We start from the raw sequence: 16,569 nt of genomic DNA, 5'->3' as shown, positions 1-16,569 counted from the left end.
CATTTTAGGTTCCAGTGTGGTTGCTGAAGTTCAGCCAGTTCACTGGGGCTGTATTCTTTGGAGTCAAATTGTTACATTTTCAGCTTTTGGAACTGGGGATATTTGCAATCTGATGATAGAATACCTTTTATCAGAAAACCTATTCAGCAATGGCCCAATGACCAAGATATTCCATAGACTTTCTATATTCCACACTGCCTACAGACTTCTATTATTGAGAAATGGAAAGTCCTTTTTAAAAACCAACTCAAAGGTATTCTGACTCCATCTTCCTAAACTCCTGATTCTCCAAAGTTTTAGTAAAAGATATTAGTTACTGAATGTGGCTTTCCTCAGCAAGTAACTATCTTATTCATTTTTCTGCTGGGTAATATTCTGAACCAAAAGGGTAGTTTATGTAGACCCACTGTAATGTCTGGCATTCTCTGCTGTTCATTTCTGAGGCTAACACCTTTTCTTTTCTCTAGTGTCACCACCCTGCAGGACTGACCAGCATGCTCTACAATGAGTAATCTAGCTAACTAGGGACCAGTGGGTTCACTCTCTATCCTAATTTGGGCAAATGATGTTCTTCCTGGATTGACATCTCCCTACATCATAATGACCATTTTTTGTTCAGTGTGCTAGTCACCAAACCACTTGACTGTGATTCATGCTGTTTAAAATACGCAACATTAGGACGCGGTGAGTTTCAGAAAGTGTCCTTGTCTCCTGTATCTGCCCCTTATGAATAAGAGTGCAGGTACAAGTATGGGGTGATTGGGAGAAACGTGAACTTATAGCTCCTGAAACAGACACTATATTGTGGCAAATAAGAGAATGTTCTGCAAATTATCTCAGGGATCGCTTAGATTTCAAGACACACTATGAAGACAAGACGGCTAGTGGTCTTTGACCCTCAGAATCACCTCAGAGAGTTGCTCGTGAAGAAAAAACACAATTTATTCCTCTCCTAAATGTGGAAAATACTACAAAATACCTGTCTGGTAAGTCTTCCTTCCTTTACTACATGGATGTTGGACTATGATGTAAATGTCATTATCCTAAAACTAACTGTGAGTCTATTTAAAATAGCAGGGATAGCCTCAGCTCCTGCATTCCCCACGTAAAACAACTGTCCAAACCTCAGATGTTTTCCACACATCCCCATTCTGTAGTTATTATTTAGTCAATGACTTTGGCCCAGCTTTTACCACAGACAAGTGCGCATGCCTTGGCCTGACTAGGGTCAGACAATCCCTCAAATCCCATTCTGTTTGAGCTGCCCTGGAAATGCTAAGATGTACCAGTTAGTTACGAGGACAGATCACAGAAGCTATGAGCTGTGACTCTAAGGTTCTAGGTCTCTATGAGCCACAAAAATTCTAAGGACACAAGTTCTAACTGTATTCAAGGATAAAAAGCAGATCTATGGAATCGTATTTTGCTTAGCAGCCAAGCATTAACTTGTCTCCATCCTATAACCACAGTAACTTGCACTTTGGAAATGGTGATAAGAGATTTCAAATTTTTAAGAAAATACACTAAATTATGATGTATCTCTCAAATGACTACAGAGAGTTCTCTAAAAGGAGGCAACCCTTTGATGATCTTCCTAGAAAACTAATTAATTTGTAATTTAGGTGCAGTCTGTCTGTCATGGAAGACATTCAATTATAAACAGTAATAACACAACTTGATCCTAACTTCCCTGATATAATCAAGAAAAATATTTTGGACCAGGCATATAGCTTAGCAGCAAAAGAGCCGGTCTAGCAAGCATATGCTCCTGAGTTCAATTCTCAGTACAAAAAAAAAAACAACCCAAAAACACAAAACCAACAATATTTCAGCCCAAGAAACCATTCATACTTTATCCTTGATTTTATCCGTGCAAACCAGAGCAAGTCCTATGCAATGACAGATATATTCTCCTGTCCTTGTATTAGGGCCTCAGGCCACTTGGAAAGATCAGTGTAAAAAAAAAAGAAGAAGAAAGATTTTCTCCATCCCTGGTGGTCCCTGACAGTCTGAAGCAGTGGGGCAAACCTATAGCATGTGTTTCACAGGGAGCTGTTTGTATCATTGAAAGCTCTGAAAGGTTCGCCATCTCTGGTCTATGGGAATTCTTCATCTGGTTGGTTGTAGAATCCCAGGGAGCATGACTGTGATCAGTACTATAGACTTGCCTTGTTCCTTTGCTTGGAGACTTTGGTGGTAACCATAGCAACAATGAATATAAACAAATAAGCAGACGCTCAACAAAATTCATTCAAAATTTGCTATAAGTCAAGATGATGTGCAAATAAGAGGTGGATATTGACAGCAGTTCTCCATAGAATTTTTGTGCTTCTGCCTTGTTTGCAGACAGTGGCTCTAACAGTCAGTTTTCCCATTATCTTTCTAGGCTGTTTATATAGTGAAAAGCCTTGGAAACTACACAGCAAATATCAAGTGTTTTTAGTCTTCTCTGCTTTACAAAAGATCTCTACTCCCATTATTCTCATATTCTGTTTCTTTAATGTAACCTACAAAACACATGGGTTGTGGCCATCTGTCTTCACATGGCCATTTGAGAATTGTGCTTTATGAACTGACATAAAACTATGCTTATTGACTGGCTACTGCTACCATCAGGAGTGATCGAGTCTACCAGTATCCATGAAATTGTAGCATGGTAACATGTGCACTGGAAGGAGGATAAAACATCAACACATTCATGGTTTTGAAAATTGAAAAAATGAGTAAATTAATTATGGGGATCTCTTTCATGTATGGAGCAGAACTCCCATCACTCTGGCAGGTCACACTTCCCCACCGGCTTCTTCTTGTTTCTATCCTTCAGTTACCAGTTATCCTCACTTGCTCATCAGCACCATTGGCACCACTCCCAAACTATTGAAACAGGGATGGCTTTAAAATTTTATCAATAAGACCAGAAGCTGCATTTTTACAGAATTTAATCTGTCTTTACCTTTTAAATTATTAATTTGGGAATTTACAGTGGATTTCTATAACACCTTTTCTTCTCATTGTTCTTTATAAAATTATCTGTCACCTAACAACAAAATTTAAAAAAATCCTTGAAATTAGAGGAATTTTTATTCCATTGAAAACTTACTTCAGAGCAGTCAGAAATGTTGTTTAGTCTGCCCACAACTATCTAAAACAAAGTCTTTAAAGTCTCTATAATCTTTTTCTTTGTTGTTATCTTTAAGTTTCTGAAATATTTCCTTTCAGTCTCTGAAGACAAGCACCTAGGACACCACTCTATAACAATCATGGTCTTTTATAGCCTGGTAACATACAGTCTCAATTGCTTACCTTATTTCTTTCATAAGATTTATAAACCCTTGTTCCACAGTGAGCAGCATAATATTCTAGGAAGACTGTCATCCTTCCATTAACTGAAGCATGTCCTGAGTGACATTTCTTTCTTTAAAAATGTGATATTAAAATCTCTTTAATGTCTGGAATCTTAGCATTACTCACCGTGGACTTCTGATGTCATGCAGAATACTTTCTCTATGAATCATTGTAAAGAGCTTTATAAAAGGCATAGGCTTGCATGTCTTTCTTGTTTAAAAAAAAAGTGTCCCTTTTTAAAACTTCCACTCACATAGCTGTCTTTGTGCTCAGAAATGTGTCTTTATGTTCTTCTTTTCCAATGAGCTAGAGATTATTACATCGAAGATGGCATATACACCTAATCTTATACACCACTATTCTAATAGTTTCTAACAACTGTAACATGATTCCGGAGATTCAGTGACTCCTTCAAAATTTAACAATTTGAAAGAGAGACCTTGGAAATGCAACCGTACAATCATGTCCTACAAAAGCTGTAACCATATGCACATTCTTTGCATTACCAAAAGGAGCTCAGTTCTGCCAACAGTCAGTTATAATCACCTTTCAGGGCATGTGGAGTTAGCCTCAAATGAAAATAGGAAGTCCTTTTTTTTTTTTTTTAATTGTTATAACTTACTTAACCTCCTGCCGTCTTGCCCCTGCTTTCTCCTTCACAAATTCCCTGATTTATTCTAAATCATTTATTGTGGACAAGCCCAGATAAACCTGTTGATATTTCTCCAAGAAGGGCACATATAGAATAAAATACTTTTATTTTCAAGCTAATGTTAATTGCTTCTTCATGTAAAAATAGTTCACTGTAACTTATGATTAATATTATTTGTAAAACTGTGCTTTCATATACATCATTCCTCACCAGAGATGAGAATGAGCAAACAAGACCTAACTGGAAAGAGAACCTGGGTCTCACATACAGTCATCTGGATGTTACTGATGAGGTCCTGAACTGAGAATGACCTTGGGAATTAAAATCTCTATAATTGTTATCTATGCACAGCTGAAACTGTAATATAATTAGAAGTTAAATTTTGTGTTAAAATTACTCTACTGAAATTTTAGTATTTAATTTATAAAAACAACTCTCTGTTGAATATCATCTTTGTCTTAAATGCTAAAAAAAACTGAGCAAAAATTAAGAGCCCATACAACACTAACTTATCAAAATTTATTGTATCATTATGAGGAATCTTAACAATTCGAACATAAAAAAGGTAAGAACTTTAAAATCTTTATTTATTTTCCAAATACACACTCTGTTCATTTATTTTATAATGGATTCACGTTAAATACACTTTCTGAAATTTCACCAAACATGATGATGTCTTTTTATTTTTCAAAAATACTACCTAAGTACTTGAGGAAGTATTTTCACAACAGACGCCCATAAAAACAAAAAAAATCAAGAAAAATTTTAATTTTCTCCACTCTAATTAGTATTTCCCCTTATCTACCCAATCTGGTATCAGTTTGCAATGTCTTTATTTTTGATAGCTTTATTCCTATTTCTTTATCTTCCCCTAATGTCTTCATAGCACATCTCTATCTCCCTTCAGCTAGCTGATTAAAGAGTTCACAAGACCATCCAGAGTGAGTTCCTAATAGACAGTGTGTCAAGAAGGCATTGTACACAAATGCATCAACAGGTTATGAATGAGGCATCTTGAGATTCTGGAAGACATAGCATTTTGACGGACAGGGACTTTGAGCTAATAAAGTCCTGAGGGATATCCCTGGACCTCTGGAATTTATACACAGAAACAGCTGAGATCCTCTCCAGCTGTTCTGCTCCCAGAAGAGACTTGGACTAATTTTAAATGACCCACAAAAGCCCTCTACTCAGAAAAATTTCAGAACAGATGATCCACAGAAAAGAGAATGCGAGGGAAGGATAATGTAACATGATTAATCATGATCCAGAAATACATAAGTGTACATGGATCTGTACTGTAAGGTAACCTGAGGAAAGAGATTGTTTCCATGGTAAAATCAGGCTAATCAATTTTATAAACTATTCTGTAATTGATTTTACCCCATTTGTGAAAGAAATTGTGACATATGTATGAATGTAAAACTATCTAATATAATACAGAAAGCAAAAAACTAGACCTTGTTGTGAACCTTATTCCATTCCATGCATGTTGTGTGAAGTACCTCATTTAATTTTTATAAAACAATATGTTGTAGATACTTTCTCAATCTAGAGATGAAGATAGTGACTCATAAAGTTTAAAGAAGTTGTACAGGTCTTGTGGATACAAACCTAAAATGACTCCATGGCTAGTTCTTTTTTTTTTTTTTTTTTTTTTTTTTTTACATCATTTCTGGGAAATCCAAAAGTTAATTTCTCAGGTCAAACAGTACTGATCAGAGATTTTTGAAGACATTTTCTGGAGAAGCACCATAATTGTGTCTACTGTACTCCAAACTCTCCTTGAAATTGTAACCAGTATGAATCATCAAGCTTTGATTCAAACACCTACCTCATTTATACATCTCCAAGAGAAAATTTTTCTCTCTGTGGATCTTCAGTAGACTTTCATAAGTGGCCCCTGTAACTAGACTTGTGTTTTAACCTTACACTGAAGTTCTAGTGAATATAATCCTCGGTCCTAAAGGTCCGAGGTAATGCCCTCGGTCCTAAAGTAATGCCCTCTAACCTTTGCCAACCTCAGTTTCTCCTAGCCCAATATTGTTTACTCAAACTCCAGATTTTCAGTCTCATCAACACTATCCTTGTCCCTACCATGCCATAGTATAAAATGCAAAGTAGCTGAGCTAGTCCAACATTCCAGTCTTCTCAGTCAAGGAGCAATGGATAGAGAGGTATCTTAGAGACACAATTTCTGCTGGCAGGCATTGTATTCTGTAAAAACATTTTTTTTTTATTTTCAACTTATTGTATTGATTATTTTGTCATTTTTTAAAAATGTCATAAACATTTCATCCAGTCTTTAACTGACATATTTTTCATTTTTTTCCACTTCTTACATTTCCTTTACTAACCACAATTTATTTTCTCTTTCTTTACCAATTATTAGTTGAGACATTTTGTTCATTTGATGCTTTCATCTATGTATACCTATTAAAGAATTTATTTTAAATGATTGCTTTTACTCCTCGCAAAAAATAACCAAGCATAAGATGAATTACTTCATTTTTTACTGAACTTATGCTCTCTGCTATAGTTTATTTGTGATGTAGACACAATATTGTCAGTAATTTAACTTCCAATGAGAAATACTCTAGGGATTTCTATCATTTCTTCTGCCTTCTTATAATCTTATCATCACCTTTCCTTCTTTTATCACTAAAGTATAGTTTCTCTTATGTCATTGATACTCACAATAATTAAATGATCATCGAAAATTTACAAGTGCTACCAAAAACAAAACAAAAGAAGACAAAGCAAAGCCAAATCAAACCAGCCCAAACCAAACCACCATCATGGAAATTCCAACCTAATCATTTCAGTTGATATTTATACTTTATACTATATACTAGTATATAGTATATATACCTATACCTTTTTCTTCTCAGAAATACTAACTAAACTTATGAGTTATAAGTGACAGTCAAACAAGATAAAAATAAGGCACATCGTAAGACTCTTACTTGGAAAAACAAAAAATTTTAACTTAAAAGCTTGAAAAACAGTTTAATGCAGGATTTTGGAATTCTTGAGAAAGTGAATTTCAGCTTAATGTTTGTGTTAGGGAGCAGAACACATAACAGTTATATAAGGAACATTTACCATAGTTTGAGAAATCGCTAAAAGATAGAAAAGCTTAAAAATTAAAATTGGCTGGTTTTTATGGTCACAGTTTAGGTAACAAGCAAACACTATATAAACATAGCAAAAGCATGACAAAAGGAATTCCATTGTGAAAGACTGAAATGTATGATCTTTGAGATTCAATCATATTTTATTATTAATGACATTTCATAATCTCATATAGATCCGATAGGAAGCCACTGGAAAAAATGACTAAAATTTATAAAAGTTTTAATTATTGTATTAGTTTTCATATTGCTGAACATAACACCCAATACCCACAACTAAAAGGAGGACAAGTTTAATTTAGATGATATTTTAGGAGATTCAGTACATGATCAGCAGGATCCAAGGAAGGAAATTCATGCTGGAAATCTGTGGTGCAGCAAAGCTTCTCAGTTCATGGCTACCAGAAACCAGAGCAGAGAAACAGTGCTGGAAATGAACTGGCTAAGGACAATACACAGTACCCCAAATCCTTCACGACACACAGACACACTCAGTGCTTTACTAATCTGCTAGGTATTTCTTAATCCATTATACTTAACATAGTTAATCTCAAAGTAAAGATAATGTCAAGTTCATAGTTCCACCTAATATAATACAACTACCCAGCATACAATGAGAAACACCATAATCCCTTCCCTAAAGTCTCGATGATTCTAGTATTTTTCAAAACTCTAAATCTAAAGTCTTCTGGGACTTAAGTCAAACTTTTAGCAGTAGACCTCTGTAATTTTTCTTTCAAATGTTGCAAAAATCCCAAGGAAAAATGGCACAGGGCAAGCATTCCCTTCCACGGTGAAGGGATAGGGACAGAAAAGAATCAGAACAAAGCAAGATTAAAATCTAGCAAGGAAAACATCAAGGCCTGTAGCTCTGTATCTGGCAAGTGGGGCACAGGGTAGCGAGATGAGGCTCCATATGGCTTGGAAGATTCCACCTCTACGAACTTGCTGGTTGCGAGCTGTACAGTTTGTCTTTGGGACTGGTTCTACTCTCAGGCTGTAGCTCTCTTTGTCACAGACTCCATGCTCCTGACATCTAAATTCCTGAGTCCTCCACTGCACCTCTGACTTCATTCTCACAGTTTCGTATACCACCCTCTCAAGTGGATGGCTTTCTAGACCTTGCATTGAAATCTATAAAGAAGCCTTTGTGACCCCACAAATCTTGTACTCTGTATGACAGTAAAACTAGAATCATGTGGATAATACCAAGATTAGTTTCCTGTTTGAGCAGTAAACAGAACACCTTGGACAATGGCTGCAGTAACTTCTAAGTGCTTAGGTGGTTGAGTACAGTGAAATAAAACTTGAGCAATCAATTTCCTAGGGGTCCCTTCTGCATCAGGTATACCAAACCCTCTCTTCTCAAATGAAGATTTATAATTTTTCACTCATGACACTAGGTGAGTGAAGTCTTCCTGATTTCTGAGAGATCCTCAAGGCATATTTCCTTTTGCCCCTATAGATGGCACTTGGTTTCTTTCTAGTGACACTAATTTCTCCACCAGCAACACCTTCTTTGACCCAACTTTAAAGGTGGTACCTTCTGACTAGAAATTTAATTTTTTTCTATTTTTTTTCTTTTTGCTTTGCCTTGTGCCTATGATTCTCATTATAAGCACAGTGCCCATTCCAAAGTCTGAAAGTTTATCTGCCAGATTAAGTGACTCATGAGTCTCTTCTGATTTTAAAATATGGGTAAAATGCAGACAAATGTTTCTAAAGTGTAACAATCATGGTGTGTAGTCAAATTATAAGTGAAATGCTTATTCCCAAATAAAACCTCCCGAGTCAGGGCTTTGTTGTTTATATTCTTATCCCCATTCTGGTCTTCTGAGCTCTGACCAGAATCATCCATCTGGCTCTATTTACTGCATACTAAGTATTCTCTAGCCTGCATTTTCAAATTCCTTCAGCAAAGTAGGTTTAAGGACATCTAAACTATATGATCAAGTACAGGAATAGTAATGATCCCATTTTTCAGTTATCTGTACTAACTTTCCCACTCCTGGGCCCAATACTTAACACCCATAAATGAAAGGAGGAAAAGTTTAGTTTAGATCATGTTCTAGAATATTCACTGCATGATAGGCAGGCCCCAAGGCAAGAAGGTAATGACATAAGGGCATGGTGAAGCAAAGTTGCTCAGTATGTGACAGTGGAGAGAGTAAAACAGGAGAATAATGCCAGTGAGGAAGTGGATAGAGACCATTTATTTTGCCCAAGGCCACAGATATCTCTGTACCCAACCCACAGAAAGCTAGGAGTGAACTTTACTAATCTAAGTATTTCTTAATCCAATGAAGTTGATTTATCAGATTAATAATCACAGCTGTATACTGGGATGTTTCATTTTTATGGGATAGTTTAAATAATTACAGTAGAAAGATATTTTTAAAGAAAGTGTTATACATGTAATCTGTATGCATTATTCTTTATTAATTCCACAGGTATGTTTATCATCTTTTTTGTATAAATCAAGTATAGATGCATATTCCTAGTATTACTTCTTTAAAATATTAATAAAAGCAATTAAAATTAGTAACTATAATTAAAAATGTATAACAGCAAAGTCTTACTTGTACATTTTTCCTCACCTTCACACACACTAGGAAAGAATGCCAATACATATAATTCTCAGAAAATACATTTAATATATTCAAATTACTTGAGTAAATAATCTACTTGAAAATTCCAAGAGCAATTAGTGTAATTCTTCTCTCAAGCATAAACTGGGTTTATAAGAGTAAAAGTCTTCAAAATATGTGTATGCACCTATTTTTATGCACGGATGTTTATGTGTTATATATAGCTATATGTTTGTGTACATAATTTTTATGTTGAAGAGAGAAAAGATATACAAATGTCTCCAAATGTCAAATTTTCTCTTATTTGAGCATGTGCTATTTTTGCTGATATTTAATGCCTGTATAAATGGTGATAATCAACTCAAACATGGTTCTAACAAAAATTTCTTTGATATTTGTCAAAAACTGTTCTAAATTCTGGAAAAAATTATGCTAGGTGCAGTTCTCATACACAGGTGCTTGCAGTTTTGTGGGAAGAAGTAGACACATATATCAAAATGTATGGGTTTTAAAAAATATTAACATGTGAAGAAATATCTTCACTTGTATTTCTTAGCACCCATTTTGTTTTTGTGTATCACAATCATTGAGACTTTGATAACACAGACACCTGAAAAATTTCACTGATTAGATGAACAGTTCATTTATTAAAGCACTACCTTTGTATAGAGCAAAGCTGAAAAGCAGTATTAGTTAATCAAAATTAATAAAGAGCAGCATTCATTAGTGTGTTCCACTGTTGTTGGTAAGAAATGCTTGGTGTAGAAAAAGCATTATACTCATGTTTACATATAACATTTAATTTTTAACTTGAATGTTAACTTAAAACATTGTATGATAGTGAGAATCTAACCATATGATGGCTGAGTGTCTATCCCTCTGCTGTGTGCCTGTAAATAGAGAAGAGGGACAGGCAGGTTTGTTGAGAACACAGAGGGAGCACTTTCATCCGTGTAAGTCTGTTTATCTCACTGCTCTTTGCACTAATGAGTTAAGAGTTGGACTTCCTAGAGAAACAGAATAATTCATCCAGAGTTCCTTTATTAGTTCTGATAGAAATAACTGAAAAGGAAGATGGAAGTCTAAGCTTTCAAGGAAGAGAGATTATGAGAAAGGAAATTGAAAAAGAAAAAGGAGATGGGAATGAAAAACAGGAAGAGAAGAAGGAGCAGGAGTAAAAAGTGGGGTATGATGGAAAGATGGAAAACAATGGTGCAGTGAGGTTGAAAAAAATCTTTAGGGAATAGGGGTTTAGCTGGGGGATTGTTGAAGCTACAATAATGGGAAGAGAGAGAAATGAGAGAACTGAGAGAACCAAGAGAACTGAGTGCCTGGACAAGATTGCGCTGTCTGAGAACAGAAAGTGTAGCATTAGCCAGCCGGTTTATCCTAGAACTTTTTCAGTCCAGGTACCCATCTCAAAGAATATATAAGGCCATTTCTTTCCCCATGTTGCGTTAAAATGGTACGAGGGATTTAGACTTTGGATTTTGTCTATGAACATCAATTAGTGATTATTCTACTAACCACTAGAAACTGCTATTGTGTGGCTCAATGATTCTTAGGATATAACACTGTAGAGTATAATACTTCATCTTAGACTGCAAAGCAGAGCCACCCCATGCTTAGTCATATTATGGACCATTGCTTTGGTGAACTTAAGATTGTGGGTTAACACACCTAACACAAAACACACCAAAGCACGAACGTATTAGTATGTCCATTATTCAAAGGAGGGTATGAGGATATTAAAAGGACTGCTATTGGGAACTTAGAAAATAAAAGGCAAATTGTAGCATAGTGTCCTCTCCTCTTTTCTGCTTCCAGGAGAGAACATTCTCAGAGTCTTGTCATTCTCCGTTCAGGTTGATTTGCGTGAGAGGCATTTTTTTTGTCAACATTTTGGACCAGAATAATTTTGCTATGCTTGCTTACCATGAAATCTCCAATTTGAGATAAAATCAGATTTAAAAAAACATGAAGTTTTCTTCCTGAGTATCCTTGGAAAGCAGAATGCACTGTGCCAGCTGCTGTGGCCACACTATACAACCACATTCTCATGTGCTCAGAACAGACCGCCCTTTGCATATACTGTGAAAATGGAGTCTATTTCTCATCAGTTCCTTTCCTTCAGTTTTTCCCTCAGAAAATGGTTTTAATTAATATTGATATATAAGATTTAGAATTCTAAGATGTTAAAGGTCGGTTAATATAAATTTTCTTTCAGTTAGTTCTTTTTGACATTTCTATATGTTTTTTGTTGTTGTTTTCCTGCCATAGCAATTATACTTTACAAACTTTAAACATGCTTTGCTTTCTTCAACTTTTAGGGTAAGAAAAATCAAATCAAACCCCAAAGAAAATTTTACATACCTGATACTGACAGAGTGAACAATATTGTTTTAATTTCTAAACAACAACAAAAACAGAAAACTCCCCTTGGACAAGACTTTGCCTAGCTACAATTTCTTTTTTCAACTTCATGGAAAACATGCATAGAACTGTGCTCTGTACCCACAGTCCTCTTTTCCTTTATCCCAGTTTCCTGTGTAGAATACCTTATTGCAGCAAACATCGTTTCAAAGTTTTTGTACTTTCATATACAAATTGTGTGGTCAGTTTTAATTTTTCTTTTCTTTGGTCTTTCAGTGATGTTTTATATAGTATGTTTCATTCTTCCTGTCCAAATGTCTCTTGCACTCTTATCTTTTGTTTGACTAATAAAAATGTGTTCAACTTATGTTCATAATTTATAAAACATAAGGACACACCCTCTAAATAAAATTTAAAATGAAATTTAAAAGGTAATATGCATTAGTCTATACTAGTTATTCATCATAAGCCAGATTACCCAAAATACTCATTACATATTGTAAAAACACATGGCACTTATTAGTGAGCCATCCCAAAAGAATAGGTTGGATTGAGAGCTTTGCTAAGTAGTTCAACTGAGGGGAAGCAAAGCAAGATGTTTATACTTCATTGACCATAGCAAGTAAGATGCTCCATATGAATACTACACGACAAGAGTCTATAATCCTCCAGAAGAAATTCATCAACAGTAATATGATTTCCCACATATATAAACAGACACACAAAACTCCCAAATGTCCACTAGAGACAATGATTACATTTTTTTCTTTGATATTTGACAAAGACATTTGTCAATAATGTTCTTGCCTTTTAAGACAATCTAAATTATCTTTAATTCTAGGAGACAGGTCTAAAATGGAAAAATACCTGCTACCAAATATAGAAGGAATTGTATGCTTGAATGCAATATTCAGGGAAGGATTACAAATGAACACAAAAACAAATAAGGTCAAAATCTAGGGGGGAAAATATTTGCTTAATGCCAAGGTAAGTCCTCATACTTCTCAATATATTCAAAGTGAAATAATGTATCAATTTTTTAAAAAGTTTTCGACGTTAGTGGAATTAATCCTAGCAGAACTAATAATGGTAAACTATAGTATATTTCCGATGTGTTGCAAAATAGAGATCATCACCCATAAAATATCTATGCAAAAAAAAATACTTGTTTTGAATCTAAATAAACTTTAAGATTTAACTTTTAGTTCACAGGAATAAAAGCTTAAAGAAACAAGAAATAGTATCCGAAGAAAGCAGAGAAGTCTAGTTTGGGATATTTTGTAGGAAAACAGGAAAGATCTTTCAAAGATATAATGCTATTAAAAATTAATAAAAGAATTTGTCTACATAAAAGAGACTGAAAGAGGTATAACTGAATATATTATGAGGATTTTGGATTTTTATCAGAATTAAATAACTATGCAGCATTATTTTTTAGAGAATTGATACTTTGAATAAAGAGTTAAAATTAATAATATCCTGGATATCTTGTTCATTTTCTTTTTTTAATGATACCATGACTAGGGAAATAAATATTTTGGTTTGTAAAAGAGGCACACTGAAGTATTTATTTGTGAAATTTTATGACACTAGCTAATAACTTTAAAATGGTTCAGAACTTTTGAAAAAGATATGGCAAAATAACTTTTGAATGTACAGATGGGTGTATAGATCTTCACTGGAGTTTTTCATTACATTTATGTTTATTTAAATTTTTCCCAGTAAAACATGGAGAACAAACTGCAGTCACATTTTATTTCACTCATAGGGTTTGTAGCTTTGGAAATCAGGTATTTCCAGTGTTGGTAAGATTATAGCCTGTGAACAGTTCTGTGAATAAGTGGGTGGATTATATATGATCAAGTCTAGCAAAAACTGTAGTGACTGAGTATTGATTTCTGCCTAGCACATCAAACAATTCAAAATAACTCCAATATTCATAAGTAAAAAGGATGCATGAATGCATGTTGTCATTAAAAAGATTTTTAGATGTTTTCATCATTTCAACAAGCATACATACTTAGAGCATCATCCTGTATATGTGCAGGACAGGGGTGGGGAACAATTATTACTTTGATCTTGTCTTTTTTACTTTCTTCTTTTATCACTACATACTTGCAGTGCACAGTGTTTACATTCCTGTGTGGAGCTGGTCCATGTACATAACACATTTTAATTTCAGTTTTCATCCCCTTTTCATTCTCTCCCTCCCTCCCTCTTATATCTCTTGATCCCCTTCCCATTTGAGATCTCTCTCCCTACCTCCTATCATCTATCTTTTCTTTTGCTCTTTATCTTTACGCTGTGTTTCTCACTCAAGATAAATGATGCAATATTTATGTTTGTGTTTCTGATTTATTTCTCTTAACATCATGGTCTCAAAATATATCCATCTTCCTACAAATGACACCAGTTTACCTTTCTTTATGGCAGAGTAGTACTCCACCGTGTGTAAGCACTACGCTGTCTTTATTCATCTGCTGGTGCACATAGGCTGCTGTTTGCTCAGTTCCTCAGAGTTTAGATAAGTTTGAGATTCTCCTGCCATAGACTCCCAAAGTGCTGGGATTATGGGCATTTAGCACTATAGTTAGCTTCATTAGTTAAGAAGGCACAAAAAATTTTTTCAGTACTGAATAGTTCTTGTTCAGAGGTTTTGCAAAATTTTACTATAAATATTATTGATATATGACATTTCATGTACTTAAAAGACATCATTTTAGGTCATTTCTGAAATGTAGTTATTATGAATGATGTTCTATAAACACAGGTTTGTGTGTATCACTGTAATATGGTGTCCTTAACTCTTTGTGGAAGATACCTAGAAGGGGAAGAGCTGAGACAACGTGAATTTCTGGTTTCAGTCTTTTGAACTATATCCACATTGATTTCTGTAGTAATTTACTAGTTTACCTTCCCACCAAAATGTAGAAGTGTTCCTTTTCCCCAACAGCCTTGCTGATATTTGTTATTATTTGATTCCTTTATAATGACTATTCTTTGTGGGGTAAAATGGAATCTCAAAGTAGGAGGTACATCAGACTACATACTCTCTGTTCTTCCCCATAGTTGTTTTTCTTTCAAAGAAGAGAAATTTTTTGTCTGCTTCGGGAATTGTGAGAAACTGGAAGTACTGACCCATAACCCAAATGATGTGCGTATTCAAGGAGAGACTTGTATAATTTGTTGGAAGGCAGAGACAGCTCTGCCTCTGTTTCTTGCCTTCCAAGCCCCCAGAAATTCTTACACATTGACAGCGTACCTACCCTAGTACAATCTCATCAGGCCAAAAGGGGCCTGCTTTTTCATCCCTCTTGCTTTCTACTCTGCGAGGTTTATCAGCTGCTGCAATCCTCCAGGCAGGTATCCAGGTAAGAGTTTGCTGTTCAGTCCCGAATTTGCACAACTGTGAGTACATCAGTGTATGACCATTATGTAGGCTAGAAAACTGAGGGGGGCAGGGGAGACTCACCCCCAGATAGGCATATAGCCTGGACAGAATAAAAAAGAGAAAGAAGGAGGTATCCCCGTTGTGTGACAGTTCACATATTTGCTGTAGCCTTTGGATATCAGTTCCTATTTCTTTCAACTTCCAGTGCAGTCTTACACTGGGGTCTCTGCAGTGAGCTTGCAGACCTTTGACCTTAGACTGGTGCTATCTTCTTAATCTCTCTTCTTCCCTGGCTTCCATCTTCTTATTGTGCACTCACCTGCCTCTGATCCTGTAAGCACATCTAATGAAAGCCCTTGCATAATTATACATTTCTGTCCTACTGATCACCCTGGAAGCATAGTTTTGTTTGGGGTTACACTGGGGATTAAACCCAGGACACTCACATTGATCTACATTCAGAGCACGTTTAATATTTGGTAATTTTTTTTTTTTATTTTTGAGTCTGGATCTCATTATGTTGCTAAATTGGCTGGGTTAGAGTCAAATTTTGGAGCCTCCACTTCAACCTCCCCAAGTGGCATTATAGTCATGTGCCAGGATACCTGGATGGCAAATGTCTCTAAACTTCATTCTGTTACCTTGCGCTTCTGGCTAAGAAGAAGGGATGAACCTCTCACAATGAAGACCTTGTCACCCTCAAAATCAATAAACATTTTTTTCTCACCACTGCATTAAGTTTTTTGGGTCAATTACTATTTTAGTAATTTTTTAATAGAGATGAAAAATTAAACACAAATTTGCCAAAATGTTTTATTTAATCCTTAAGATTTTCTCTTAAATCCTGCATTGCATATAAAACATTGTTACGGCTATTAGAACGTTAACTGCTTTCTTACCTTAAACCCATACTGAAGGATAACAGATCAATAAAGTTGTTGGGAGCCACTGGACACATAAGGACTTTTGAAGAGTGTTCATTGACCTATTCTTTCCCCTTTGCTTGCCTTTCTTTAGCACAGGTCTCCATTGCTGTCTTACTTTTAACTGTCTCACACTCTGCCCCACTGTCCCAATGGAAAACTG

At 35.2% G+C, this 16,569-nt stretch overlaps 1 long non-coding RNA gene across 1 annotated transcript; it reads left to right on the top strand.

The window, feature by feature from the left end:
* The first annotated feature begins 659 nt into the window (after positions 1-659).
* LOC106148755 lies at positions 660-11,695 on the top strand. The gene is made up of 2 exons (XR_001234426.1): positions 660-986; positions 11,547-11,695. It is a non-coding gene; the product is annotated as an uncharacterized LOC106148755 (long non-coding RNA).
* Positions 11,696-16,569: the final 4,874 nt, after the last annotated feature.

This window comes from Chinchilla lanigera, unplaced genomic scaffold, assembly GCF_000276665.1.
Source record: "Chinchilla lanigera isolate Chin_1 unplaced genomic scaffold, ChiLan1.0 scaffold00027, whole genome shotgun sequence".
Lineage (NCBI taxonomy): Eukaryota > Metazoa > Chordata > Mammalia > Rodentia > Chinchillidae > Chinchilla > Chinchilla lanigera.
Note: the sequence above shows the minus strand (reverse complement) of the source record. Positions and strands in the feature narration are given on the sequence as shown.